This window comes from Typopeltis vanoorti, chromosome 21 (assembly GCF_054136105.1).
Source record: "Typopeltis vanoorti isolate ZY-2024b chromosome 21, IOZ_Tvanoo_1.0, whole genome shotgun sequence".
Lineage (NCBI taxonomy): Eukaryota > Metazoa > Arthropoda > Arachnida > Uropygi > Thelyphonidae > Typopeltis > Typopeltis vanoorti.
Genome location: NC_143569.1, coordinates 74,581,512 through 74,595,380, shown reverse-complemented (window position 1 = coordinate 74,595,380; position 13,869 = coordinate 74,581,512).

The following is a 13,869-nucleotide window of genomic DNA, read 5'->3' as shown; positions in this document are numbered from 1 at the left end:
GGTCAGCACTGGTATCTGGGCGGTTTAGTGCATGCCTGACCTGTCTGTGGATTTTGTAGAGATGATTGAAATCTAAATTGTTATAAGAAGGTTTGCACTGATCCTCAAGATTTTTTAGTATGACTTCTGCCTTATCTACATCTGTGTGAAATAGGCCCTGGTTTGAGATTATAGGGGGAAGGGATCTGTTTATATTTTTGATGCTTCTCAATAGTCCCCAGATAGAGTGATCAATAGGTGAGATAGAGGCTAACTTTTTATCCCAAACTTGGTTTCTGTATGTTTTAAGTGCATCTCTTACTGCTCCATTTAATCTGTTAAGCACTGTCTTGTCCTGAGGCGCGCGAGTGTTATGAAATCTCTTTCTAGCTCTGCTCTTCTCTCTGATCAGGTCCATAATGTCCTCAGGCAACCAATCAGGCTTGGGAACAGGTTTCTGGAAGGTTGCAACCATTATAGCGGACTTAATCTGTTGGGTGAGGCTAGCCACTGCAGATTCCACATCTTCTGGTGTGCCTATGTGAGGGACGGGTCATATTTGATCCCTAAGTGCTTTAGACAATCTCTCCCACGATATACCTGAATGAGAGGGAGGATACAAGCATTCTCGTTCTCCCAATTGCAGTAGAATTGGGTTGTGATCCGACGACAGCTCATTTAGTGATATAAGGCTGTACTGTAGTTTAATGTCTTGCAGGATGGCTATATCCAGGATGTCAGCAGTGCCAGACGTACTGAGATGTGTTGGTTCGGTAGGTCCAGCCACAACAGTATAGTTTGATCCTGTGTAGTTAGAAAGGATGCGACAATTTTTATTGGTAGATTTACTGTTCCAAGCAGGATGTTTTGCATTGAAGTCTCCAGCAATGACGACCGGTCCTTTTAATCCAAGGATGGCATCCAGATCTGAGGTCAATAATGCCTTTAATGGAGGGTTTTACGCAGAAAAAGTTTAAGGTTTCCAATTGAGTTTGTGAGGACATTAATTCCTGTGATTTCGAGGTTGGTGGAAGTAGGGTTGGTTATTGAATGATGATTGATATAGTTTTTGATAAGGGTGGCTGTACCTCCACCTCTATACCCAAGTCTGTCGTTTCTGTAAATCTGATACCCTTTGATTTTCAGGGTGTCAGCAGGCCTCAGGTGAGTTTCATTGATTAGCAATATATCTGGGTTGTATCTATTATTAAATTCCTGGATTTCTAACAGTTTATTTTTTATACCGTTGGCATTCCAACTGATAATCCTAAGAGAGTTTCGGGCTATTTTTTTCCTATGCATCAGAGAGTGCTGATAGTATGGATTGGGTTTGATGTAAGAATCTTTTTGTGACACTTAAGGATGGATTTGAGTTGCTGAAGTCCTGCACCATGTTTGCAAGAGAAGAGGTGATAACAGCTGATAGATTTGAATGTGGATTACTCAGGTTCTGAGTTTGTACTGTCTGTTTGGAGCGGGTCACATCAGCATATGTTCTCGCTTGATGTTGAAGATTCGTTTTCTTAAGGGGTTCAGTTAATGATGGGCGAGCACCTGTTGTAATGATCTCACTATTGGTGAACTGAGGAGCCTGAGCTTCAGGAACTCTTGCACTAGATGATGAGTTAGTTTGATGATTTGGATCATTCCATCTGTTTTTGAGGTGATGTACACACCCTCTATAATTAGCAGGGTGAGGACCCCCACAATTAGCGCACTTAGCCGGGGTGGATTTTGGCTTGGCGCAGGTGTTTGTGGGGTGATTCTCGCCACATTTTAGGCATCTGAACTGAGCTTTGCATAGCTTCTGGGCATGGCCAAATTTTTGGCATCGGTGGCATTGCCCAGAAGATGCTTTCTTTCTCAATGGTTCTGGGGTGATTTTGAGTCCAGAGATTGATTTTAAATTATAGATGTCTTTGTAAATGTTGTGAATCTCAACCAAGACGAATGGCATAGGTGTCTTATTTGATCTAAACATTCTAGTGACCTTAATTGGAGGTAGTTCCTGTAAGTTAAGGTCAGTAACTATTTCATCCTTGTCGATATCCTCGGAGACTCCTCGTAGGACTGCTTTCAGATTTTTTTCGGAGGCAAGTGAAAATGTGTGGTATTGAGTTCCTCTTGTGTCCAATTCCTTTGTTAGCTTTCTGTAATCAGCCACCGTGGAGGGCTGAATTCTTATCCCATCGTCTACATTTTTGGCAGATGTATAATTTATTTGTAAATTAGCCATGATGGTTCTGAGTGTTGTCCATCTCTGCTTTTCTCTTAGGATAATCGGTGGAACCTTTTCATTGGAGGAAGCAGAGGGATCTGAAATGGGAACATCCTCATCCATACCAACATTTGTTGGCTCAGCAGCGAGAGTTTTCCTCTTCTTACGAACGTGGATTTCTCCTTGATCAGAAGGATTAGAGGTAGAAACAACTAGATTGAGTTTTTTCTCCATTTGTGGAGAGTGTTCATTTTCCTCGACGTCGACTTCAGGTGAGGAATATAAATTTAGGTAGCCGGGCCAATCTCGTTCAAACTTTTTGAGAAGCTTTTTAATAAAAGTGAGTGCTAGCTTTTTATCGAGTGACTCGATAATGATGTCGGGGTCAATCGTGCTAGTAGGCCATGTTGTCAGCTTGAACTTCTTTTGGAGTTTATCAATAAGTACAAGAGCCGGCTCTTTATCGAGCAAGTCAGTGAATACGTCTAGATCAGGTACGCTCATATCGTTTTAACTGCGTATGAGCGTTAATAGAAATTCCACAGGTCTGAAAACCTACCAGTAGAATTTTTTTTTTTTTAATATCCCGCAACCGCGAAGGACTGCCAGCAATATCAATCGTAGGCTTAAGAAAGCGATAGCAATTAAATTGCATCTAAACAAAGTCATACCTTGATATTTCACGAAATGCAGAACGGCATTTCACTAACTAATCTCCGTGAGAATGAAAATCACCACGCTAATTCAAAACTAATAATAAATATAATATAACCGTATACACGCTAACCAACGCAATCAGAAATCTCCCCGCCATCTTACCCTCCACGAAACCCTCCACGTTTATCCTTATAGTCCTTATAAGGACTGGCTTAAAGGGGCGAAGCAAGAATGCTTTTCATATTCCCCGTTATCTGTAAAGGACAGTGTAGGGATAAGGTGTTATTAAGCTATTAATTAAAGCTCTGATCATGGCAGGAGGGTAACAGCAATAGCCGAGCCTCAGTTAGAACTTCATTGGCTACAGCATTGCCATCCATTACCCTCCAAGGGTATTGGATTGAATGAATCAATCACCGCATCTCACGGTCGATTGTTCCTTCATGCTTCCTGAAGATATCCTCCACGTTTATTTTCACAACAAATAACTTTTATACTTTATGTATAAAAGAATAATATAGGTGTTTCAGTAATTCATGACCTCAATCGAATTTTTTTTTTAAATTATAATATTCTAATTAATTTCTGACTTTTATATCAGTTAATTTTTGAATTCTATATAAAACAATTATCTATTTTTATTTTTTTAAATAAAAAAAGATAATTAAATAACCAAACATCTCCTTACGATGCAATTGCTGCAAAAGTCCGTTGCAATATTACAGACAGGAAGATATGATTGCCCATACTATATTCAATCCTCTGCCTGTTTAATTGTCCTTTCTCTCTCTCCATTTTTTTCTAATCTTATGACAGATCAAGAAACTCAAAGATTATAATTTTTTTTCGATCTCTAACCACCTCCACCAAAGAAATAATTTTTCGGAACTAACCTCTTGCAGAAGAGATTAAATTTTGAAAAATGGAACAACATAATCTCTTAGAAGAGGTTATTCTATTCTGTAGAATAGAATTCTGTAAGAATTCTATTCTAAAATTCCGGGATACTATTCTGGGAATGTTCCAACAGTTCTGAAGCAGAAATATCCATAATGACGTTTCAATCATTGAAACGATTTTGTCTTTATTTCAGAAATGAACTCTGGTTATCGGTAACTAGCACTATCGTGTGTGAGTTGAAGAAATTTCGTAATTATAAATGTGAGTTCCAGATAACAGGAAGCAAACAACACATTTGAGTACGCTAACCTGAAACAGCGAATGTTCAGCAGAGCTCTTCAACGAACCACACGTAATTTCTTCGTTTTCAACGGCCACTGCGAGATCTTCTGTAGTCTCTATAGAACCTTCCAGTTTAGGGACTGTGATGTAGGAAAGTAGGGCCCCACTGTAGGCCATCACCACAACCATAGCAAACAACCACCAGAACAGAGCGATCAACTGGAATGCAGGGTAGCGAAAGAGTTTGGGATTCATGGCTGCAATAAGAACACAATTGAGTGGAGAAGATAAATGAAATATAATTAAATATATTGATAAATAAATTAAGTATTATGATCTATGAATTATGTTAAGTATTCTTGAATGAACTGTATTTTAATATAATCTTTATAATTGACTGGTGAGGTTACTCTAGACTCCAAAAAACACAATCACAACGAATCGCACTTAGAGTCAATTTAATGAAAGGACTTTCCTGAAGTTTCTCTTATGTGACTGCTATAAATTGGTATCCCCCGTTCTTAGCCACTTAGAATTTATGGTGTTCAAAAGATACATAAATTGGACATCTCATTGCGTCCAACTACGAGCTATATTGTTACACCGTCCTAATTTTTATCATCGATGTTTGGTACACTATTTTGCTCTTTTCTTCAAATTCCTCTTGTAATGTTTTTATAACCATGCCACTCTAGCTATCCATATTGGTTCAATTCTATGCTACCATAAATACCACTTCTTTCTCTCCATGCTTGTAGATTCCTTTAAATTAGGAACAGCTCTAAGCTATTAATTTACACCTAAAAGGTTTTTTTCGTACACCAATTCGACCTAAGAAGAATGATAGAAACTATTACAGACCCACCCCTTCTAGTAATTCATGGAACGGTACAGGCAGAAGCAATGAATTAAGTAAAACGTTGGTGTACAGTAGATTGCAATACCCAACTGTTGGCAGCAGTTCCTTAAATGTTCATATGTTATCATTTAATACAAACGTAGAATTTTGTGAAATACCAAATGGAGGTGTCAAGATTTAAATCTATATATCTATTCGCAAAATACTAAAGTTTTATTTTTCTGAATAATGCCGTATAATAATGTTTAACCAGCTAGTTCTGTACGTCACTCGAACTTCAATACTTTTCTCTGATGATGCAGTTAATGGTACCAAAGCGACACTCACCTTTCATTTGGAAAGACCTAGGTTCGAATCCCTCATAGGAGAAATAGTTCACTGATGAGCTTTACACCTGAAGCTAAGTTAACTGGGAACACAAAAGTAAAGGTTTTAATCCTACCAGATAGACAAAACCAGTCAGAAAGGACACACCCGATAATATATTGGTGGTGTGCCTTAGTTGCCTTAACAGCATTCAAACAAATCTCCAGAGACGTTCAATTAAATTAGTATTTATGCACACTGCGATAAAGGAACTGTAACCACTCGTATTTGAGAATAAAAGGAGTAACAGGATATTATGTTTAGCATATTGTATTTATCAAATACAAAACATTTTTAATTGAAACACAGCGGCCAGTTCATAACACCCTGGATATGTTAGCGCGGCAACTCAAAGAAGAACTTCGTGATACATAATTCGGTTCGAAAATGATAATCGTCTTCTAAATTAGTACCGCGAAGTGATTCATTTTTCCCAATAAAAGCTAACTGATCCGCCATGGTGAATCTACCCACTTAGAAAACATAATAGCAATATCTATTGGGGTAATGTCTCATCAATCAATGGCAGCCGAATTTCATTAATAGAACGACAGGGAACTTCTGAATATTTGCATAACAAATATTTCTTTATCCTTACTTCCTTCGGGTTAAGTCCACTATGGGGGACTCGATCCAGTTCTAAACGTATCACTAAAATAATTTCATTGTTTTGGCAATTTTAATTCCCATCCCGAAATTAAGAATGGGTTTTTCAAACGGGTTTCAAGGAAAAATTAAAGTGGCTTTCATTCAAACCTTTCTTTACTGTTCCTGCCAAATCCAGGATTATTATTATTATTATTAATACACTCATGCATTGATCATATCAACATACGGGCTCCCATCCATACATATGTAGCATCAGTAATTACTTCAAAATTGCTGACAACTTCTTTTTATTACGTAACCTAACCCCCTCCCCCACCTTCCACCACCACAAAGGTCGAGAAACCTCGATCATACTAAACAGCATTGTCGATAGCCATGTAAAAAAATACAGACGGGAATTGTCTACTTAAAATAAATGGTCCTGTAACATTGTACGAGAATTTTTAACTAAAGTTCACAGAAATATACAAAAAAGCTTATACAAACGAGGCGACAACAACTAAATGACGACATACTAAATAGTATTACTGTAAACGAAAATCTATGAAAAAAACTTAAAAAGTCACCCAGTAACACACATTTACAAACCTTATACAAAAACACAAGAAATCGACTAACAAGAAAACTTCTTAGGACAAAAAGACGCTACTACTTCCACAAATTCATGGGATATTACGACAACAATAATCAAACATGGGCTATACTCAAAGAATTAGTAACTCCAAAAAAGAAACCTTCAGCACAAGATTTTATTGCAAAAAGCTTCGGTCAGGACACAAACCAAGAGGAACTAGCAGACGCATTCAACCATGCTTTCATAAACAACATCACACAACTCAAAAAAGACAAACTACCAACGATCTACAAAAAACTACCGACACAAAGTCAACAATAAGCGATGTATTTTCCACCCATATCAAAACAGGAAGTGAAAGAAGCACTCCTAAAACTAAAACCAAAGACCACTGCAGGAATACACAAAATAAGACTAATACTTATGAAACTCGTGAACATAATATTCGACACAGGCATTATTTCACAACGACTAAAAACTGGTAATTACGCCAATATACAAACATGACAAAAGAAACGATACTCAGAACTACAGACCAATAGCTACTATCAGGCATCTCAAAAATTCTAGAAAAGCAATACACACCAGACTACAGAACTATTTACAGAAGTACAACATCATCTCACAAAACCAATACGGCTTTCAGAACACAAAAAACACCATCACTTTATTAGATGACATCGCCGACACAATAAACAAAGCTCTCGACAAAAACAAGTATGCCGTCCTTATACTGCTGGACCTAACCAAAGCATTTGACACACTTGAACATGAAATACTACTCATCAAACTATACTCAATAGGTATAAGAGGAACACTGCATACATGGTTCAAGAACTACCTCTCAAACAGAACACAAGTAACAAAAATAGGTACATGTCGCAGTCGGAGTATATAAGTAAAACACGGTGTACCTCAAGGTGCCATATTATCAACCACTCTATTCAACATATACATTAACGATGTTCATGACATATCTAAGAAGTCAAATACTTCAGTACGTAGATGACACTGCACTATTAGCAATCCACACAGACATCAACACGGCTCCCTGCAAAGCACAACAAGACCTAAATGAAATCACAACATACTTCTACCAACACGCAATTCTAATCAACGGCATCAAAACAGATTGTTGATAATATACAACCCAAGATCACTTGTCACACATACCACATACCACATACACTGCACACATACTACTGCATTAACAAAAAAATACCTGCCAAAGTTCCGAAATCAAACCTGTAACACATGCAAAATACGTCGGTCTCACCTACACACCAAACTCAGGATCATCGCAGCAAATCTCTTCCAAGTTAAAGACATTATTCCATCCAACATAAAAAAACTCCTATATCACGGTATCTGCGATTCCCTACTCAGATACAGAATAACTGTCTATGCAAACACATCAAAAACAGCCACCTAACAAAATTAGAAAACATTACAGAGGAAAATCGTGTCAACAGTGATCTGGACACCTTACACGCAACAACCAATATCGGACAAGCACATTGCGATACACAGAATTCTGAGCACTAAAAATCTGAAACACGACATGACATTAACGGGAAATTACTTCAACATCACCTATCGAAACAACAGAGACATATCGTATAACACGACCCACAACAACACTTTTCATCCCTGCACCCTTCAACAACTCATACGGTTCTTTTGTGAGATCACATCAGATTCCCACGCAACTCAACAACCTACGAAGAAATTTAAAACACATAAATAACTACAGAACATTAAAACACGAACTCTGGAAAATATACCAACAAAGTTAAGAAACCATTAACACTAATATACACATCACAAATCACTAGCATCCAATGCCTACATCCCATACATACATAAATAGTAGCAACAACACAAATAGTGAAGGCTAAATCCCACTCTCTTCATAAAAGCTAACCCAAGCTTCGAAGAAGATCGGATTAACTCGCCTCACTGAACCACACGTAATCCTTATATCCAAAGAAGCAGATTATGTAATAAAACAGTTAATAAAGTATACAACAATAGAGAAGATACTGATTATTATGTGATAATATCATTAATATAATACACTTATGTAACATGAAAAAATAATGTAATAAATTATTCTTATAATTAAAAAAGTTATTATTATTATTATTATAATTACTTTTATTAATATAATTTTTATCCTTATAATTAAATGCAGAAATGTAACAAAACAGTGAGTAATTACATTACAATAAAGAAGATATTGATTATTATGTAATAATATCATTAATATAATAATATTATGAAATATGAAAGAAATGTAATAAATTATTCTTATTATTACAAAATATATATATAATGAATTTACATTGTATGTTTGTGAAAAATATAACACTTTAATTGCATATGTGTAAATACTGTTGTATAACCAGTCTTTCTCAAACTTTGAAAAAAAAAAGTAAACTACATGTAATATCATATAACTTGTGTAACTCTGAACTACATAATTGCAAATTATTACTGTGATTGTAATTTTAAAAGATAGCAAAAAACTATGTTATCATCATTAACATTGAAATTTCATTATATGTAGCACTAAGTGCTGAACCACGTAAAATAATATACTGAATGTTACTGAAGATGATAATTGTATATGTAAATATTTGAGAGATCAATAAAAAAAATTATTATTATTATTATTATTATTATTATTATTATTATTATTATTATTATTATTATTATTACTATTATTATTCTGTATATTCTGTATTCAAAAATTCTGAATAATCTTCATTGTTAACATTAGAACATGTGCTGTAAAAACATAATATAAAGGCAAAAAAGTATTATTAAAAATTTTAATTGAAATCCAATGTAGAAAATGCAGCACTTAGGGCTGAATTGTGTAAAATTATAAGTTGCAATGTCACTCAAGTTGTCTATTGTATGTGTAAATATTTTAGATCAATAAAAATATGATCATTATTTAAAAAAAATTATTATTATTATTATTATTATTAAGACAGATATCCAGGGATATACGAACTGATCGATGGAGACACATACTACACACACCAGCTGTTAAGCATGTTCTTGAACTCCTTCACACTGCTTGCACTCACAACATCCAATGGCAATCCATTCCAATCATGCCCCACCCATGTAAGATAAAAATCTAGCCCCCATCCCTTCTTACCGCATTCATTTTCGGTTTCCAAGAATGCCCTCTTGTACATTCTGTCGCTCCATCAATTGAAAAATTCAATCAATTGAATTCCTATGTGAATCTTTCAGAGGTCACAATCATATCACCTCCTTTTTTCCTGATTGTTAATGTCTGCAGTCTACAAATTCTCAATCTGTCTTTAATCAGTATTCCACAATCCTAATATCATTTTCGATTTGCACTCTCTCCACTGTATCAGAATCACCACGCAAGCAGAAGACCAGACCTGCGTGCAATGGTCCAAGTGAGGTCTTATCATGGCCTTCTAACAGACAAAATGAATTCCTTACATTTACATGTCAAGGTTCGTTCAGCATTACAATTATCTTTTGAGTTGTATTTGCAATCTTTGGTGGCACATGGCCGCTGATCTTCAACATCCTATCTACTAACACTCCAAAATCTCTAGCTTGATCAGTTTTTTGGCATAATTCCAGAAACTAATACGCCAGTGGATATCTAATCACACCAAAGTGCATTATCTTACATTTTTTATCATCGAACTGACGGCATTTTCCAATGCTCACAATTCCAGCCTATTCAGATCATTGTTCATGTATTGCATATAAACATCACTTCTGATTATCCTACCTATCTTTGTATCACTAGCAAATAATTGTATGTCGCCTGCCAAATCCTTCCCAATATCATTAATATACAGACTGAAGAATAGTGGAACAAGGACTGATCCTTGAGGGACACCACTGGTTACCATGAATGTTGAAGATTCACGATCCCACATATACGACTTTCTGAGATTTGTCAGTCAGCCATCTTCTCACCCATGCCAATAATTTATAATCCAGTCCCATGTTCTCCAACTTATGCAACAGTTTACCATGCAGAATTCTGTCATAAGCTTCACAAAATCCAAACGTGTCATTGTGTATTCATTCCCATTGCCTAGTTCAATGGTAGCATTCATTATTATAGAATGTGAGCAAGTTTCTCAAATATATACTTCCCATGGAAACCCCATACAGTTCTTTGCAAAGTAGACATGTTCTTTCAAACCATTTCTGAATGCGAGCCCTATTCAACTATTCCAAAATCTTCAACACCCCTCTTGGGTTAAAGTTATTCTTTCAAATTCATTCTTTGTTTTACTTGCAGAATAACGATAAAATTCTTTCGGATCTTTAACTTGTATAGCTAGGTTCTTTTCATACTCAAACTTTGCTTTTTTTTGTAAAAGAAATTATCTGCAGGAAAATTATCAACATACCTGGAATTTATTTTAAAAGAGCTAAAAAGTAGAACGTTTAACATGTCCGAATGCCTGACACTTATTCTGGTCTCTTTTCAAGTGTTTGTCTTAATGTCTGAACATTACCCTCGTTACTTCTACTCGAATCGCACTAATGCATCGTCATCCAAAGAACAGCCATCTTTCTGACATTTACTTTGCCTTAAATTCGTGAAAGCTGGTCATGCAAAATGCTAATAGCTAATTCCTGACTCTTTTAAATTTTCGGAGATCAATACCAATAAATAAATGTGCTTTTCTCTTGATGAATGCTACTAATATTTTAATTAAGGTTGGGGAAATAAAAATTCCAAACAGCTCTCGTCTATAATTCAATGTGGACAATCAATTTTGGAAAAGCATAACGTGATAATCGATTTCTTACATTTTGATTTTCACACACACACGCGCGCGCGAAAGAACGTGCATTTCTTATAAATCTATCTATCCCCTTCTGCCATACGGCCGGGGGTGCGGGCAGCTATATGCTGCCATACTAGGGAGATGATTATGAGCAAGGTGGTTTTCCGTTGCCATACTATATCCTATGTGCCCACGAGGCCTGTTTGCGGGAAAAAAAGCTCAGATAAACTGGCTGAAAAAACACTGCTGGACCACGTTCGGTTAACTCAGTTATGACTGAGGAAGAACCTTAAGCTCCTCACGTCGTTGACGGGAATCGAACCTAAGACACTCCTTACCCAAGCATATGGTTGCGAAGAGCAAAGCCACTAGGCTAACCGCGCGAATTCTCATAAATAATTTATATAATTTTTAAATAGAAAATCAAGTAAAGGTTGTGTCATTTCTAGCAGTGAACAGTACAAATGAGAGCCGAAAAGATACATGCACCCGATTGTACAATAGTGGCTCTGGAATTCAGAACGAGCTAATTCTTTGCGTCGATATAATATACAGATCTAATCAGATAAGAATATTTTAATCCCGCTTTAAAAGTGGCAAGAAATCACGGAAAATAACGCAGATGGAACTGCAAGTACAACCCGAAGAGACACTTCTCTTTCCAGCTGGAATGGCCAGAAAGAGAAGTGTTCCTTCTATATTACAGCAAAACAGTCATTTTGCTGTAATATAAAGCAAATCGACTAAATAAGATAATATGAAGAATCATTTGCGCATCAAATAATTCAACACAAGACAAAAACCAGCAACAATCCTTATCTCTTCAAAATGATACGTAAAACTATTGTGAACCCGTCCGATAAGAGATTAGAAATCCCACCCTACAGGACTTTTTCACCCCCCCTCCTCCCTTAATATGCATTCAAAACTGTCATGTATCTCTTTGGCTCCCCTTCATAACGAATAACAAAAAAATAAGCACACACCTTTGAAGGTTAAACTTCCATACAGAAGCCAGGCTATGTAATAGAAGCTGACCTTTGGAGCACTCGTGAAGCGAGAAGAAAGCAGTGGGACCGCATACATCACCCCGCTGACACTTATCGTTGTAATTAGCAGCAAAAGCCAAATCTAAAACAAAATTCGCGATCATTTATTTTATTATACGAGGAAACAGAAACATTAAAAATCGAGCAGAAGCATTCTCAGCTTAAAATAAATATTTGAATCGTTTCTCAAAATTTGAATTCATAAATTACACTAATTTACACTAATAATTACACTAATAGTTAATTAATTGTGTATATTACGTACCGATTATTATCCTTTCAAGTGTAATTGAGTAAAACACGTTACGTAGAATGCCAAAAGTGTTTATTTTTGTATTAATTGGGAAAAAAAAGATGCTATTTCAAGTCATCAGATTTCTTACCTCTTTCGAAAAAGGAGAGGCTAACACTTCTGGATGCAGATGTGCCACAGGGGCCCGCATTACAAAAACGATTCCATCATATGACTGGGGATAGATGACGTCTGCACCCTTAACTCGATCGTAAGTCTGAGTCAGCTGAATGGAAGTAATATCAGCGTCCTTATAGAAAGGAAACATTTATTTTTAAATCGTTTATTTATTTTCATTGAAAGAAATAAACAAGAAATGCAACTTTTCTTACCATAATCTACAAAATGCTGTTGTTTTAATCTTTATTTAACTAATATGCCATTTTGTAAAGGATTAGGCAATACTATCATTTTTAGCCTAAGATACACCGTTGTTTATTCATAGGAGAGCGATATTTGCAAAATTTATTATTTGTATAATCTGTTATCTTTATTTCTTCGAGAAATCTTAGCCTTTAAAGTAACCACAAAAATTTCGGGGAAAAAAAGTGCAACTTTTTATAAATATTACCTGTCTGTAGATCATTCCGATGAGTCCTGTAAAACTGTTGTTCACTACGAGACCAAATTCGTTGTCCGGTGGAAAAACCAGCTTGTATCTAAAAGCAAACCACCATATTAAAATATAGATCCTAACACTGGTGATAAATTACTTGAATAAATAGTGCCTGCAAATTATGCCAAATAATATTATAAATACATTTATATTTCCAGTTATTTATATTATATTATTTATTCTTAAATATATTTATTTTGTTCAAATTAAGGGGGTATTAAATTCCACATTGTTCCAAAACCGAATAAGAAACTCAGAGATTGGAATCAGAGAGTTTCGTGCCGAATATAGTAACCTATAAAAGTATCGGCGGCCACTAGCGTGAGCTAATACAAGTAGTCCTAGTACGTAATGCAATCTAAGGCAACTCGTTGCAAATGTGGGGAAAGTTCTGATCGCTAATCTTGGTATTTTCCATAATGTAAATTTCTGATCCTGTAAATTTCAGAACTTTCCATAATTGGAAAATTTTGATCGCTAATCTTGGTATTTTCCATAATGTAAAAACACATTTCCTAGGAAATGTGTTTTTACATTATGGAAAATAATGTAAAACTTTCCCCACCTTTGCAACGAGTTGCCTGAAATTGTACTACGTACTAGGACTACTTGCATTAGCTCACGCTAGAGGCCGCCGATACTTTTATAGTTTACTAT